Source organism: Beta vulgaris, chromosome 5 (genome assembly GCF_026745355.1).
Source record: "Beta vulgaris subsp. vulgaris cultivar EL10 chromosome 5, EL10.2, whole genome shotgun sequence".
Classification (NCBI taxonomy): Eukaryota; Viridiplantae; Streptophyta; class Magnoliopsida; order Caryophyllales; family Amaranthaceae; genus Beta; species Beta vulgaris.
Window position 1 is genome coordinate 37,320,232 of NC_079206.1, and position 16,170 is coordinate 37,336,401.

Here is a 16,170-nt window from a genome sequence, read left to right on the forward strand (position 1 = left end):
CATGGATTGTGGTTAGAGTGGTAGTTGCTGCTCTGGGAATATTCGAGTGGAGTTGACAAGAGGGACACCTCTTCACTAATTCGTGTGCATCCGCTTTCAGAGTTAGCAAGTAGTAACCGGCTCTAAGGGCCTTTCCCGTTATGGTTCATCTCCCTTGATGACTCCCGCATGCTCACTGATGGATTTCCCATAGTAAGTAATCTCCCTCTTCAAGAGACACGCTCTTGAGCAATGGGTGAGTAAAGGACTTCTTGTAGATCTGGTCTTCATGCCACAAAAATCATCCTGACTTGTACCTAATCCGCTCGGCTTTCTTTTGAACCTCGGGTAATTTCCCGTCCCTCATATGCTTCACTACTTCTTATCCATGTGGATGACCAGTTCAACGCTAACTGTTCTTTGGCGTTGATGCTTGGCTGACACAATACCTCCCACATGATGTTCCGAGGGGCGGACCCTTCTGCTGACCTCGTCATCCGAGCTAGTGCATCTGCTTGTTGGTTTTCTGACCCGAGGATGTGAGTAATGCTGAATTGAGCCAGCTGCTTGATGAACTCTTGGGTCTTTGCAAAGTACATCGTCATATATTCTTCCTTGGCCTCATACTCACCCGACACTTGCCCACTATGTGTTATGAGTTGGATTTGGCTTTGATGAATGTGGCTCTAGCCATAATTCAGAGTTGGAGATCGAGTATAAGGGATTCATACTTATCCTCGTTGTTTGATCCCAAAAATTCAAACTTTATGGTAGACTCCATTTTTTCTCAGACCGGAGGTTTGATTACTAGCCCCCCTCCGCACCCCATCTTGGTCGATGACCCATCTTGCTCGCTGGCTGGGGGCTTGGTGGTGCATTCTATTATGAAATTTTGTAAGGCTTGTGCTTTGATGGCCCTATTGAGCTCGTATTGTATCTTGAAGTCGGCTAGCTGATTTCCTTAATCGGTTATACGAGTGGAGTGATTCTTGAGCGGTTCTCCGGTGAGGACTTTCATTTGGTGGGATTTGAAGAATTGTTTTAGCTTCCGACTCGCCATTACAAGAGCCAAGACCACCTTTTCTACTTCAGTGTACATAGCTTCTGCCCCTCGGAAGGCATGGCTTATGAAGTTTACCGGGTGTTGCTTTTCTTCCCTTTCAGCCACCAAAACGGCATTGAGCGTGTATTCTGATATGACCAAATATGTAAACAAGGTTTCCCCTGGCAAGGGGGAGATCAACTTAGGGGGAGATCAACTTAGTTGATAGGTGTGTTTTTAGGGAGGTGAAGGTTTGTTTTGATTCTTCATCCTATGTGAACTCTTTTCCATTCAAAGTCTTTGAGAAGTAAAGGCTTTTTGTCAACCAACCGGAAGAGGAAGCGTCAGAGAGCTGTCAGAGAACCGGTTAGGTGTTCCACTTCTGTTACGTTAAGAGGGGATTTCATTTCTCTTATCGCCTTGATCTTATCGAGGTTGGCCTCGATTCCTTTTTCATCCACCAGGAATCTGAGGCACTTTCTTCCCTTTACTCCAAAGATGCATTCTTTGGATTCGACATCATGTTGTATTGTCTCAAGGTTTTGAGGGTCTATTTTAATTTTGAGGGATAATCCCCTTGGGTCTTGCTTTTGACGATCATGTCATAAACATACACTTCAATATTCTGATCGAGTTAATTGTCGAATATTTTGTTAACTGTTTGCTGGTACATAACCCCTACGTTCTTAAGTCCGAATGGCATCATTATTTTATAATAATGCACGCCTTGATTTGTGACGAAGTCGTCATGTACCGGTCGTGTTCAGCCACCGGGATTTGTGATACCCGGAATTTGCATCGATGAAGCTTAAAGAGTGTACCCGATAGTTGAATCGACCAACCCGTCGATTTTGGATAGGGGATGGTTGTCTTTTGGGCTGGCCATGTTTAGATCTATGAAGTCTACACACATCCTCCATGCCCCGCTTGCCTACATAACCAGTTCCACATTGGCCAATTACTCTGAATACTAACATTCTTTTATGAAGCCTGCCTCTTCATCGTCTTCAGCTGGTTGGGGTCACTCTTACTGCTTATGATTTTCAATGATGTACACCCTTAGGCCACTTGTCGGCTGATTCCCTTCTTGCTTTCTCTTTTTCGAGTCCCTTTGGACGTCGACTTTGTTTTTTAGAATGTTGACATAACATTTCCTTTCTATTTCCTGATCACGTTGAATCATTTCAACCTTATCCTCTTCGGTTTCAAATTGCATGAGGAGCTGGTTGATCGAAAATGCAGCTTTGACTTATTTTAGAGTAGGCCTTCCCATTATAACATTTTATGTTAGAGAGATGCCTGTCCCTAAGAAGTCAATCAGTAGGCTTCTTCACTTACCTTTCTCCCCAATTCGAGTAGGTAACTTTATAGATCCGACAAGGCACCGAGTTTCTCCCGAAGCCTATTAGCGGCTGATTCAGGGAGTGACTTATGTGAATCAAAAACACCTTCCAAAGAGGACGATGATTTTGAACTCAAGAACAAGGACACTCACAATAACACTTTGTAACTCACGAATTTAGGATAGTGACTAAATCACAAGACAAACTCAATGATTTGGGATCTTAGGCTAGAGACAAGACTCACTCAATCTCCCCTAATCTTATCACTCAAGACGCACTCAAAATAATAAGGGTTAGTTTCAAACTTGAGACAAACTCAAAGCACAGAACTATAAACACAAAGGTTTTTTTATATCACTCAAAATCTGAATTTCTCCTATCATAAGCACTCCTTATATAACATATAGGAGCAGAAAAATAAAGCCTAAAAACCCTTGAAAACCATCCACCTTTAGAGAGGTTTTAGGAGTTACAAAACTCCTTGATTCAAGCCTCTTAAGAAGCTCATTTAAGGGGTTGTTACAATCAGCAACTAAGGAGCCTAAATAACTCCTAATTACATGCCTAACACAAGCCTAATCAGTAGTAAACACACATGTCTAATCATGGATTACTTTATGAGTAATCTCATGGTTTATTATAACCCAAAAACAAAAGCAAATAGAAACCTATACATCACTTGGGCTTCCTTTACCACCATACTAAAAACCCAGACATAACTCAGGCCCTTCAATGTTGCACGACACTTTCAATCCACCATCCAAGTTAAGCAAGTAAAAACACCCACAAAAAAAGCTCAACATGTTCAACTTCAAGCAGCAACTCCTTGGGCCTTTAATCAACATCCCATGTAATGCAACACTTGAATTTAGCCTAAAACATATCTAAATTAAGTGTTTGACCACATTTTCCGTAAGTTCAGAATGTGAACTTATTGATGGACCTATTAAAGTCCACGAAATGACACTACAAAAAAAATTGGTTATAGAGGCACGTTGTTTGGCCGAGTTGCCTCTAAAAGCCCTTTTTAGCATCGCATAAACATGGTTGCCCCTAAATTATATGGTGTTTAGCGTCAACTATATTCTGGTGCCTCTAAAGATACATTTCACCATCAAATGAATGTTGGTTGCCTCTAAAACCATGTTTTTAGCATCACATGAATATTGGTTGTCTCTAAATCCATATTTTTAGCATCACATGAATTTAATTGTCTCTAAAGCCATTTTTTTAGCATCAACTATAGTTAGTTGTCTCTAAAGCCATGTATTTAGCGTCACATGACTTAAATTATCTCTAAAGCCTTTTTTTTTCAGCATCAACTGTAGTTAGTTTTCTCTAAAGCCATGTATTTAGCGTCACATTAATTTAGTTGTCTCTAAAGCCATTTTTTAGCATCAAATGTAGTTAGTTGTTTCTAAAGCCATGTATCTAGCGTCATATAAATTTAGTTGTCTTGATAGCCATTTTTTCCATCATCACATAGATTATTGTTGCATCTAAAGATATTTTTTGGTGTAACTTGAATTGTGGTTGCAGCGGAACAACAAGGTGCAAAAGTTGTATGATTTAAGTCATAATACAATATTATGGGGTGAATGACACATCCATTTCCTTAGCTAAAATTTGGACCTAAATGCACTCAAATAGCTTCCGCACTTCTATAATTAGATGATGCCATGAAAAACTATTTTTATATCAAACTATTTCTTATACTAGTAGAAAAAATCTCAAATGCTCCGGTTGTTTAGGCCCCAAATGCTCCGTATTTAACGCGTAGCAGACGTCATACGAGCATTTGAGCATTTTACAAATGCTCTGTTTTACAACCGGAGCATTTTGTTTTAAATGCTTCGGTTTTTAAGGAAAAACCGGAGCATTTGTTATAACAAATGCTCCGGTTTTTCCTTAACAACCGGAGCATTTGAGCTTTTCTTATAAAAAAAAATTCAGACCTGCTACCCCTGCTGGCCAGCAGCATGAGTAACAGGTCTCCAAGCCAAGAAACTAACGAGTAATTTCTACTATTCAAAACCAGATCTTATGAAAACTTTCAGAATTAGTCTAATCTTCACACAGGCTTGGAGAGCGACTCTATAGTAATTTCAAATGAAAGAACTTGGCATAGTAGCTGGGAGAAATTTCTTATCTTTTAAATATTGCCTTTACTGCCTACGCTAATACATTAAAGAAACACCTGATAGTTAAAATTTGGTTAACTTAAGAAAACAGAGTGTTAGTCCTCGCACCAAATTCCCCCACAAACTCACGTTTCTGAAATTTACTTGGCTAAAATTTTGTAATTAAACCATCCTTAGAATGTTATGGTTCACATGTAACATGTCGACCACAACTTAGATATGTACAGTGACTCTTCTTTTGACCACAATACAATGTCATTTCATTCTAAAAGGTACAGCAACTGTTTATGTGCCCTTACGAAGCTTCTCACACTTGCATTATATTTCCGCAATTATTCCCTTTCTTAGTAATACAACACAGATAATAAAAACTGTCCATTACCTATTGAGTTATAAACAACCCTTTCCCAGTACAATAATTTTTTTCCTCATAATATAAATAACTTAATAATAATAGACTTTTCATCATTAATATATTCTCTTCCTGATCTATGTTTTTTCACATATTCTTAAAAGAGGGAGGAAGATTTTCAGGGGTCAGCTGCTCAAGTTTGGAAAAAGCATGTAAACACATTCAAATAATGAAGGATCATAAGGCTCAATCAGATCTTTCAGAAAGAGTGACAAGTATCTGAAACATCCACAACAAAAAGAGAGATATCTGAAACATCCACAGAGCACAAAGAGAGATCTGAAACATCTAAATCATTTTTACATCTTCGAAACAAGGTAACTAAAAGCTATTATTTAATATCTCCAATCATATCAGTCAAACACCCAAAAGTGCAACTGAGAGTGAGCAGAAAATTAAGAAAATAATACTTAAAAAAGATCCTAAAATCACTGGTTGTTGATGAACACAACTAACCGCTTTAACTGTGTTCCCTCCAAGACAATACAAGGCCAATAGAGATACATAGACTGCAACTCGGGTTACTGATTCATTAATGGATTTTTAAGTGCCCAGTTGAATGCCGCTAGCCTTATATGCGAAAATCTGCCATATCAAACAGCATACATATCAAAAAAACAAAAAGCAAATAATCTGATTCACTTTATCAGATGATGCATACTCAAGGGCATGACATATATTACCTGATTACCGAATGCTGACATTTGGCGCTTTTCCCCACCAAAGGACCTCACCTGAGAGGTATTGTATTTAGTGTTCAGTACAGCAACTATCTGGGTCGGACCTTGAAGCCCATAGCCCAGAAGCAAAAGTTATAGCTTATGGCTAAGAATTTCACCCTTAAAGGAGCTTATGCTAGCAAAGAATGCTAAAATGCCATATTGCACTGGCACAACTTGCTGAAACTCACCGTGCGAATAGCAGATATTATTTCTGACACACAATCAGACATTGACGACTTTGCCAACCCATAAGCTTTAAAGATAGGCATAGTTGACAAGAGGATAGATATAAATCAAAAAAATAGTGCGTGCGTGCTAGAGACGATGACGACTGTGGCAATGCTGAACTTGAGACGATGGTGGTAGCCTAGATTACCTGGTAGGAGAAACTTGAAAGTAGTGCGTGCTAGAGTGAAACGTAAGTGGAAATCAAAGTCCTAAAGGATCACGGGGGAATCAAGAATGCAATTAGGGTAGACTACTTCATCAAAAATAAAGATACGGATCCATAAAGAAAAAAGAAAATGAACCAAACACCAATAAAGGGAAATGAGGTGAACAATTTCCTTTCTCATTCATGAAGACCCGAATTCAAATAATCTCTAATTTATTAACGACACGTTCATGAAATTAACATCAAATCGAGAAATTGTGAAATTTCGGACAAATCCTTATCTTTCAAATTGGTATAGCAAGGTCAATGTTGATGTTTTGTTCCACTTGTAAGCAAGGAATTGCCATATGTTACACGACGAACAGAATAATACAAATAAAAGAAGGATGTAAACAGTCTATACTAACTAAAATGGAGACAACAAGCATGAGCAAACCCAATATTGGTGCGAGTTGTGGCGAAAGAGTAAACAGGATGCACATAGTTCCAACAATCTGAAAGCATAAAAATACCGAGTATTCTTTGAGGGACATTAAGCAAAATGAATCCAACAGAAAGTTGCAGGAACATGCAAGAATAAGTTTCTAAAATTCACACAATTAGTTTCTATTTTTTAAAATTTATAGTTAAGAATGTGGAGAGAGAAAAGGGGTGTACCTATGTTGGAGATACCAGTGATGTAAATGAGAATGATTGACAACCCAGAATTACAGAATCAGACAGCAAAAGATTCTTCACCATACATTCAGCATACCGAAGCCCTCAACTTCTTCAGCTTGCCAACATTTGTTTTACTTGACATCTTAATAATATCATCTGCACAACACAGACAATAAAGACATTAAAAATCCCAACAAATGGTCCATTACTGTCTCTAACCTACATAATTTATAAATCCAGTCATAGACGTTACCTAAACTCATATCCATTTTTTTCTCCGTGAGAGCTATAGCCTCGGTTGTAAGAGGTTTAGTAGCCATCTGGACAAGAACACAATAGTCAGTACTGTAAAAGAAGTCACTTTCTAAAACCAAAATACTTCAAGTTAAAAGCACACAAAGAGGTCCAACAATTTTCATTCTTTTCATATACATTTCGATGATAGATTACTATAACCATACATTCAGCATCACAATAGAATTCCAGCAACGCATATCAATTATAATGGCAACATAAAATAAAGAATATCACAAGGAAACAACAGAATGTCGTTAAAGAAGCAAAGAACACCATAGATACATTAAAAAGCCATAAATAATCGTAAATTGGAAAAAAGATTCAAGATTTAGTTTCAACTCTATTAATGTTTACGATCGCTAGCAAAATAGATGATGATACGATGGTAGCTACTTTGAAGCCATGCGTTCTTGATCTGTTGTACCTTCATTATTTTCGAGTACCTTCAAAAGGAGAAAAAGAAAAGACAAAAAAAATATAATCAGTAGTAATAATATAAAAGTTTGGAGTTCGTCAAATCGAGAACTATATAATGTGCCTCATATTCTAAAGTAATCTTGTCCATAATATTTGATAACAAAATTATCCGACTTCATAATTTTACATTTTAATATATAGCACTAACAATTTAAACCTAAAAGCATCCAAAGCATCCAAAGCATATACTATAGTATAACGTAAACCTTAAACTTACAAATTATAGAAGAGAAAAGGATTACAATGAATCCCATAAAAGAGCAGAATCCTAAGAAAGTTGACAGCAAGAAGGAGAAAAGAGGAGCACTAAGTTTTATATTGATCAAACAAGAAACATACAGTATGCTCAAGAACCATATAGATCTCGTTCTACACAAGTCCAAGAACAGGAAAACAACAATCAAGCATCCAATTTACAAAGCAAAAACCCTGCCACCACTACTGAAATGAAAGCAAGCATAACCAGACAGCAATACACTGCAACAATCTTCCATACTTTCAGCCTTAGAGACCTACTTCATGACATCTTATAAGACATATTTTGAGCATTTATCAGCAATTGAACTTCATTGCACAGCTCGTCAATGATAAAATGCAACCAACCACTATCAGACTCCAATACAATAATAATAAAAACTTCCAATCAAAAGAATATTAAGCAGAAATTTCAAGATAATGCTTCCTATATGGTTGAAGGAAAGAGTGAGATATTTCAAATAGATTCACAAAAAAAACATCTTATGCTCCTATTAGATGACAACTTTCAATTCTACAACATACACCTGAAAACCCAACTCTAGCATGAAATGAGTAGCAAAGTATTAAATACCAGCTATATAGTAGAGAGAATGAGGGCTAACATTTCTAACATATTATGTTGTATAAGAATTATTGTCTACTTATTGCTTTTCTTGCAACTTCCTACTGAGTTTTTGTGAATGAAAGAGGTGCCTTGAAATAGAAATTGCATTAATCAAGGCTTCTTTATTTCGAATAAATAAAAAAGAAATAGAAATTGCAGAAGGTTAGAATAAACTAAACAATCATTTTCAACACCATTGCTAACACCAACTAAGAATCAAACTTATTTTAACAATCTAGCGATGGAAAAGTCAACACCAGTGAGAGAAGTTATTGGAAAATCATAACCATCTTATGTAATTTGTTGTAGCTACCTGACAATTCTCATCAATGAAACTACTCCATCTTCACGATTGTTGCATCAACATTATCCCCACCTAACCAAGAAGAAATATAAAGTAAAATTACTTAGCAATAACTTCTTAAATTATACTTAACACATACATCCCATACACACACAGGTAAATAATATTATCCCACTTGTGAACCTCACACACTAATCTTAATAGGAAGCTCACTGGTATCCTAGTCCCACAAACCCAGCAGCACCAAAATCTCCACTATAACACAAAACAATACAACTCAATGTCAACCACGCAAATTTAGACAAAGTAGAATTTCAACACAAACAGACCAAATTGGATTCAAAAACTAAAGGCAAACAAGACCTTAAAAACCACGAAAACTCCATAAGTTGAAGTTATACTATTATTTGATATTTACAACTCCTCTTGCCATACTAAGTGAAGGGTTAATTAAGCAACGTCAAACTAATAATGCAAATTTATAATAATCGAAGGCTTAATTGAGCAATGATAGACCAAGTAAGACGAACCCAAACCCCTAGAAATTACTACCCCAAAACAAAAATGCAAAGCCCAAAACCCCTGCAAAATCGAAGCAAAACGAAAACCTATAAATCGAACAAATTTGCACAAAAAACAAACAGAATTTCAAACGAAAAGCCTGAAAAATCGAGAATCCGAACCAATAAAATCCCCAAAATATAAACACCAAAAATCGAAATTACAAGGTTAAAAACTTACAGGAGGAACGAAATTCGCCGCTGCTTGGAGATGAGTTCGAAAAAAGGAGGTGAATTGAGATAGAGATTGAGAGAGACGAGGAACAGAGAGGAGGGAGAGGGGAAACGTATGAGAGGGATTGAGAGTGGCTAATGAGGGAAAGAAAGAAGTTTTAGAAATTTAGTGAAAATAAAGCGCTTGAACTCCCGCTTGTTCTTTTTTTAATTTATTTAGATGATGAAATTCGTCATCTTCACGATTGTTGCATCAACATTATCCCCACCTAACCAAGAAGAAAAATAAAGTAAAATTACTTAGCAATGACACTCCCAGTTTTGTTTTAGTATATGATGATATATACATATCAACATAATACCCATGCAATGCACAATTTATTAATTTAAATATAGGGTGTGTTCTCTTCATCTTATTTTCATATCTTATTTTTCAGATCAGATCTCATCAGATCTTATTCCTCTAATAGTGTCAGCTCTTATCAGATCTCACCAGATCAGATTAGGCAAAGAGAACGCACCCATAGTTTTTGACCCATATATGTTCGATATATTGTTTCTAAGAAACTTTATTTAATCACTACTAAAGATATATGTTTAGATAACTCATTCAAAATTTGAATATAAGGATAGTTGATCATCAAAATTTAGAAAGATTAGCTAAAATTTTAGATTAGTTTCCAATTAGTTTTGGAAAGTAGTTGTTGAGAATGGAAGATTTCTATTATATAATTACAATTATTCTTTTAATGAAATAAAAAAAAACTACCATTTTTGGAGGGAATTTTTTAAGTGGAGTTGACATATGTCAGCTCTCGGAATTATTTTAGTAGTAAGTAATAGATTTGTTGAATAAAATTGATTAATACTTATTGTTACTAGTTAAAAATGTTTTACCAAGTTTGATAAGAATTACTAAACCTAAATCCCACTATAGGGGAACTGGCTATTATTGACCATAAAAGTGAAAGTAAAAAGAATGAAAAATAAATTAAAGAAGCGATTTGGGGCTTATCATGGAGGAATAATTCATGGCTGCCCCGAAGTTTAGGGTTTTTAAGGGTGTTGTTTTGGTTTTGATTTTAGAGAGAGGAGTTGTCAACTACAGAAAGAGAGATGCGTACAACATTATAAAAGTCATTCTATGAATTTCTCCGATCTTATTTGATATAATTTGAATTTTTCTTATATGATCTAAATATTTTTTATTTACTCTGAATTTTTCTTATTATAGTTGGTTTTAAAGATAATTTTTCTAATTCCATGTGATTTGATATGAATTTTTCTTATCTGAACTAAATATTTTTATCTGATTTCAATTTTAGAAAATGTCGCAGCTTTTGATAGCAAAAGCAACGCCATTTACATGTGGTGACATGGTTGTTTTTCACTTTCTTTAAACATTTTTGGGGTTCATTTGACTAACTCCCATATGTATTCTGTTTCACTCGCTCTTCTTCCTTTGTACGCAACCATCTCTCTCAGTTTCTCTCTCTTCCTGTGTTCTTCGCCCAAACCAAAATATAGAAAATTCTTGTGCATTAATCTACATTCTTTTTCAAATCTTCAACTAAAATGATAATCTCATCTCGATCTAGTCATTGATATGTGTTTTTCCTTTTTTCCAGTGATTAAAAAGCTTTACTCAAAAACCCTAAAAATTGGAGTCTAGATGAATTCATACACTGGTTTTGCTCTATCTCAATTATCATCCTTATTCTTGCCGATTTATATGGTCTAATTAATAAAATTTGGGGGTCTGAAAGATCAAAGTAAAAGTCCCCTTTTTGTTTGCACCAACATCCTCCCAACTAGTTGTAAGAAACCCCGTTCATCAAATCAATCCCAAATCCCATATTCAAAATATGTAATTATTCCTCTTTAAGCCTGCTGCTACTAACGTGAATAAAGAACATCGAAGCAAATTCTATGCGGTTCTTACTTGATGACACCATTTTGCTAACCTCCACATAATATTGCTCTTTCATCCATACTCATTTCTACTATCTCTCTCCCCTCTCTCCTCTCAATCACTCTCTCTCTCTCTGTAACACCCCATATTTTTATGCTATTTATTTACTAATTATTTATATTGAATATTTTTATGAAATTAAATTAAGTTATTCTTTATTTAAAAATACTATTTTTTTTATCACTTCGACTTTACATTAAGAGGGCCAAATAGGTCTTATACTCTTAAATAATAGGAATATTCTACATAGTAGTCCACAATTAGGTTTTCTAAATGGTAGCACTTTCTTAAATATTTCTATACATGGCAACCCCGAACTTTTAGTTTTCTACATGGTATCTTAAGCGAATTCCGTTAAGTTGTCATTATTGTTGGACTGCCATTCTAGATCTTAGGGGGGCTATTTTGTCCTTACTCCTTAAAGGATCCATTAAAGGTCGGAATTGTCAAAAACTAATAAAAACTACTCGTTTTGGGTGTCGAAAAAGTCTCGATCTCCGTGCCAGACTAATAAATGTCAAAACTAACGCCAACTTAACAAAATTCACTTAAGAAGTACTACCTTGTAGAAAACGTAAATAAAAAAACTAATATGAACCCGGTGCACACTAATTAGTGTGCACCCGATCCATATCACTTAAGAAGTGCTACCTTGTAGAAAACGTAAAGGGCGATTTTTCGGGTCTTTTCTTGGGGAAAATTGTACAATTTGAGAAAAATTCATATGCACAATTGATAAATTTAGGTTAGTTATTTCATTGTTCATGTCCAATAGATTCGACATAATATCAGAATCTTGAGTCGGCTTAATTTTTTTTATCAAAATAACAAGGTTTCATTAACAATTTGTATTAGATTCATGGACTAACAACAAGTTGGAGGAAGATGAGCTCGTTCGATATATATTCAACATAAACCGAAAATCAGAGGTATAATTTTTTTTTTATCTAGTTCTTATTTTTTTCTACTTGCTCGAAATTTCAAATTTATTTGAAAATTTCTGTATGTTTTCGTGGGTTTTAGATATGTGGTGGCGGAGCCACGTACTGTTTTTTTTTTTAAAAAAAAAAAATTGAAAAAATAAAAAAATAACCTAAACAAACATGCGCCTTTTTCTTCACTCTCTCAACTCTCAAACAAATCTCAGAAGTCAGATCTCTCACTCAGCACTCGTCGCCTCCTCTCCGTTCGTCGCCTCTTCTCCGTCGTCGCTTCTTCTCAGTCGTCAGTCGTCACCTCCTCAAAGTCGTGGGCTTTTCGCCTCCTCTCAGTGGTCGCCTCCTCTCAGTCGTCGTCGTCGGTCGTCGCGTCGTCGGAGTCTCAGAGAAAATCAGAAAAAATGGTGAGTTACTGAGTTTCTGTAATTTCGTGAATGATTCCTTAATTTTCTTAGGGTTTAGCCGTTTAGGCCGTTAGAATTAGGGTTAACTTTCTTTCTCTTTCCTCTCATCCTCTCTAATGGCAGTTTGAACTTTGAATAAACCGGACGAGTACTCCGACGCCGAGCCTCCGACAGTCCGACTCCGACAGGCCGACAAGCAGTTTACAGAGAATCACAGTTGTTCAGGTAACCATTGAAATTTGAAGTTTCCTTAATTTGCTTAACTATTGAGGCTATAATTAAAGAGCAAAATTGAGAAAAAGGAGTATAGTTTAGGGTGTGATAATGTAATAGTATAAATCAATTTTTGATAGTATACAAACCTGATTGTCAAATGGTGTAGATTAAACTGACAGTCATACATTTGTGGTTTCTCTCCGGGGAATGGCGACATCTGGTTTTGGGCGGCGTCAAGCAACTGTAACATCTTCTCTGTTTACTCTAGTGAGCATTCCCTCCTCCCGCTATCTCTCTTTCAGTCTTTGATTTCTATTTGTTTGCTTGGATCTTTACAGACACCTCACATTTTCTTATTTCAAATACTAACTAATATTTTGTCATTTTCTTCTAATTTAATCCCTAACTTTCAGACTTTATTAGACATTGTTATTAAAGCGGCTTTAATAGCAATGGTAAGTCAACTAATTTCATATAGATTTTGTAGTTTTTTTTTTTTACTTATATGCGGCTAAAGATATGATGAAGATTTGTATGAACTCGGATTACTTTCATTGCACTTAAAGAAATTAGAATGCTAGAATCAAGTTACAGGACAATTAACGTGATTCGTTAGTTAGTGAATTACTTGTTAAATGAACTAGCTGTTGATTTAGTTGCCTGTTATTGTGCCTAGTTTCACGGTACATTGGTGATGTTAATGCCACATGGAATTGAAAATCGAAGATTTGCATTGGTCTTAACCTAACGCAGGTTTAATTGTGGGCAGAGGTGGTTTTGTGGCGTGGTGGAGACGAAGGACAATATGACAAAACACAAATCAAAGCAAAAGAAATGAAGGATATAACAAAAAAGAAACAGAAACTTTGTAAGCAAATAGTTATATGTGGTATGCTAACCTTAATTGCCAGTTCATGATTTCCTTCATACCTGTTCTGTTTTGACGGTTTTTGCGATGCCTTTGATATGACAAATTTGGATTCCAACTGCTACAACGAAGGTTGTATCCTTTTCTTTTTCACTTTCTATTTTAACTCATTTTATTTTGCGTAATGCCCTATTTGGATTTAAGAATTTCATTTGAAATTCTGGACTTTGTGCAAATCCCCTGTTTGAATGATAAAGAATTTAGAACCTGGAATTACACCAAGCTACTTTCACTCCACCTTTACTTCTATCTTTTATTACACGTGTTGCAGTAGCTTAAGTCTTATTATCTTTCACTTCTATCCTTTCTCTCTCCTGTGATGCTCCTCATCTCTCTTTCCACCATATTCATCAAAGAGATGCAAGATTTTAATCACTGTTTAACATGCCTTATTATTCTTCTGGCATCATCACTTGTTGCGTGGTAATGCATATTATACTATTTGCTTTTTCCTCACTAAAATTTTCCCCATTTTTTTGATCGGCGATTGAAGATGCGAAAACCTTTGTCTTTTTGTTCAATGCTACAGTATGTTGTGCTCACACATTTTTGTTTCTTTTTTTCGGTTATATTTGTTTCCATTGTTAATTATTCAAAGAACTTTCTAATTTCTGTTGTAGCTGCTACAGTGAAATGGAGATCTTATGGGGTTTGAAGATTATGTTTTGGGTAATGTTTAGGGTGATGTTGTTGCTATATTTAGAGTCAAATTATAGTAGGACTTTTGTGGATTTATAAGGTGACTTCAATGATTTGATTGTTTTGGTTTTTTGTAGGTGTTTTGTTCTAACAGGAATATTGGCAGTTAACATGGTAAATTATCAATTAACCTCATTACAATGGGTATCAATTTTATGCATCCATTTTGATACTAAAGTATTTTTATGTTTTTTCTATTTGTAGATTTTTTGGAAGATGTATAGCAGTTTGGAAGATGTACAACAGTTGCAGCTTTTGGAGATCTTTTATGCACAGAGTTTTGGGAACAGATTGCCAGACATGATGCATTGACTATCTGGCTTACATTACGATTCAGTTAGGCTTCGATTTTGCTATTGTCATAGTTGGTCAGGCTTAGTTTTTTGTAAGTAGGGGTCGCTCGCACATGATAGGCCTATCCATTGTGAACCCTTCCTATAAGGTGTCACATGAGAAAGGCGTTTATGCATATTATGCTTTATTGCCAGGATTGGTTATGTTAAAACCTTTTAGGTTATTATGTTTGGGGGATGGGAATTATTGTTGGCCATCTGTGGATAATATTTTGGATTGTGTACAGTTGTCATACGATCATATAAATAAATATATCTTTCATGAATAAATTTATAATTTTTTATTTTATTTATCTTAATTTTCTTGTATTATTATGCAAAATAAATAAATAAATAAATAATATTAAAAAGTACGTTTCATTATTAAAAGTCATTATATGATTCGGTGCATCTAAAAACCTATTTTATAAAATTTGACAGTTGCATCTAAATATAATTAGGAGCAACATGTATTAATGTCCCTAAATATGTTTAAAACCTACGAATGTAATCGCCTCTAAATATATTTAGATGCAACAGAAGTGGTTGCCTTAATTAATAATCTGCGGCAAAATTTATAGTTGCATCTAAAAGTTAGAGGCAACCTATAATTAGTGACTGGCTTATGGCTGCCTCTAAATGTGAGTGGCATTAGCAGCACTTAAAGTTTTGTGCCTCAAAAAGATAGCATTAGGGGCAACTAACAATTAGCAACAGGCATATGGTTGCTTCTAAACATAAGTGTCTTCAACAACACCATAACATGTCTGCCTCTAAAAGGTGGCATTAGGGGCAACCACCAATTAGCGATAGGCATATGGTTGCCTCTAAACATAAGTGTCTTCAACGACACCATAACATGTCTGCCTCTAAAAGGTGACAGGCATATGGTTGCCTCTAAAGATAAGTGTCTTCAACGACACTATAACGTATCTGCCTCTAAAAGGTGGCATTAGGGGCAACCACCAATTAGCGACGGACTAATTAGAGGCAGCGATAAAATTGCTTCTAAACACCTTTAGAGGCTATAAACATACATTTAGATGCAACTTTTGATTGCCTCTATATGTAACTTTTGTTGTAGTGTGAGCAAAATTGACCGAATTATGGCTGTTGGAAATATAAGTATCAACACTAATGCATGGGCTTTTCTTCTGGACCTTGGGCTTGCATCAGTGACATCCCTCTCACCGTACTTCAATTTCTTAAGGCACTCCAGGGTGATTATGTCGGCCAACGGCCCCGCTATCTATCAACACTCTCTTGACCCTTGTGTTAAACACCTTTAGCTTAATCACTAGTGTAGGCATGTTT

The 16,170-nt window shown here is 35.7% G+C and overlaps 2 long non-coding RNA genes across 7 annotated transcripts; one reads left to right on the top strand and one right to left on the bottom strand.

The window, feature by feature from the left end:
• Nucleotides 1-5,240: 5,240 nt before the first annotated feature.
• On the bottom strand, nt 5,241-5,915 carry LOC104893631 (uncharacterized). The gene is made up of 3 exons (XR_790099.3): nt 5,828-5,915; nt 5,601-5,651; nt 5,241-5,502 (listed from the first exon to the last, which is right to left on the bottom strand). It is a non-coding gene; the product is annotated as an uncharacterized LOC104893631 (long non-coding RNA).
• A 6,454-nt stretch (nt 5,916-12,369) lies between these two features.
• Nucleotides 12,370-15,161, top strand: LOC104893632 (uncharacterized). Of its 6 annotated transcripts, none has more exons than XR_007274322.2 (6): nt 12,370-12,681; nt 12,805-12,906; nt 13,064-13,164; nt 13,311-13,352; nt 13,651-14,638; nt 14,729-15,161. It is a non-coding gene; the product is annotated as an uncharacterized LOC104893632 (long non-coding RNA). The 6 variants fall into 6 exon arrangements; XR_007274320.2 differs by having other exon boundaries at nt 12,371-12,681; nt 13,667-14,638; XR_007274323.2 differs by lacking the exon at nt 13,311-13,352 and having other exon boundaries at nt 12,371-12,681; nt 13,667-13,897; nt 14,446-14,638.
• The last annotated feature ends 1,009 nt before the right edge of the window (nt 15,162-16,170 follow it).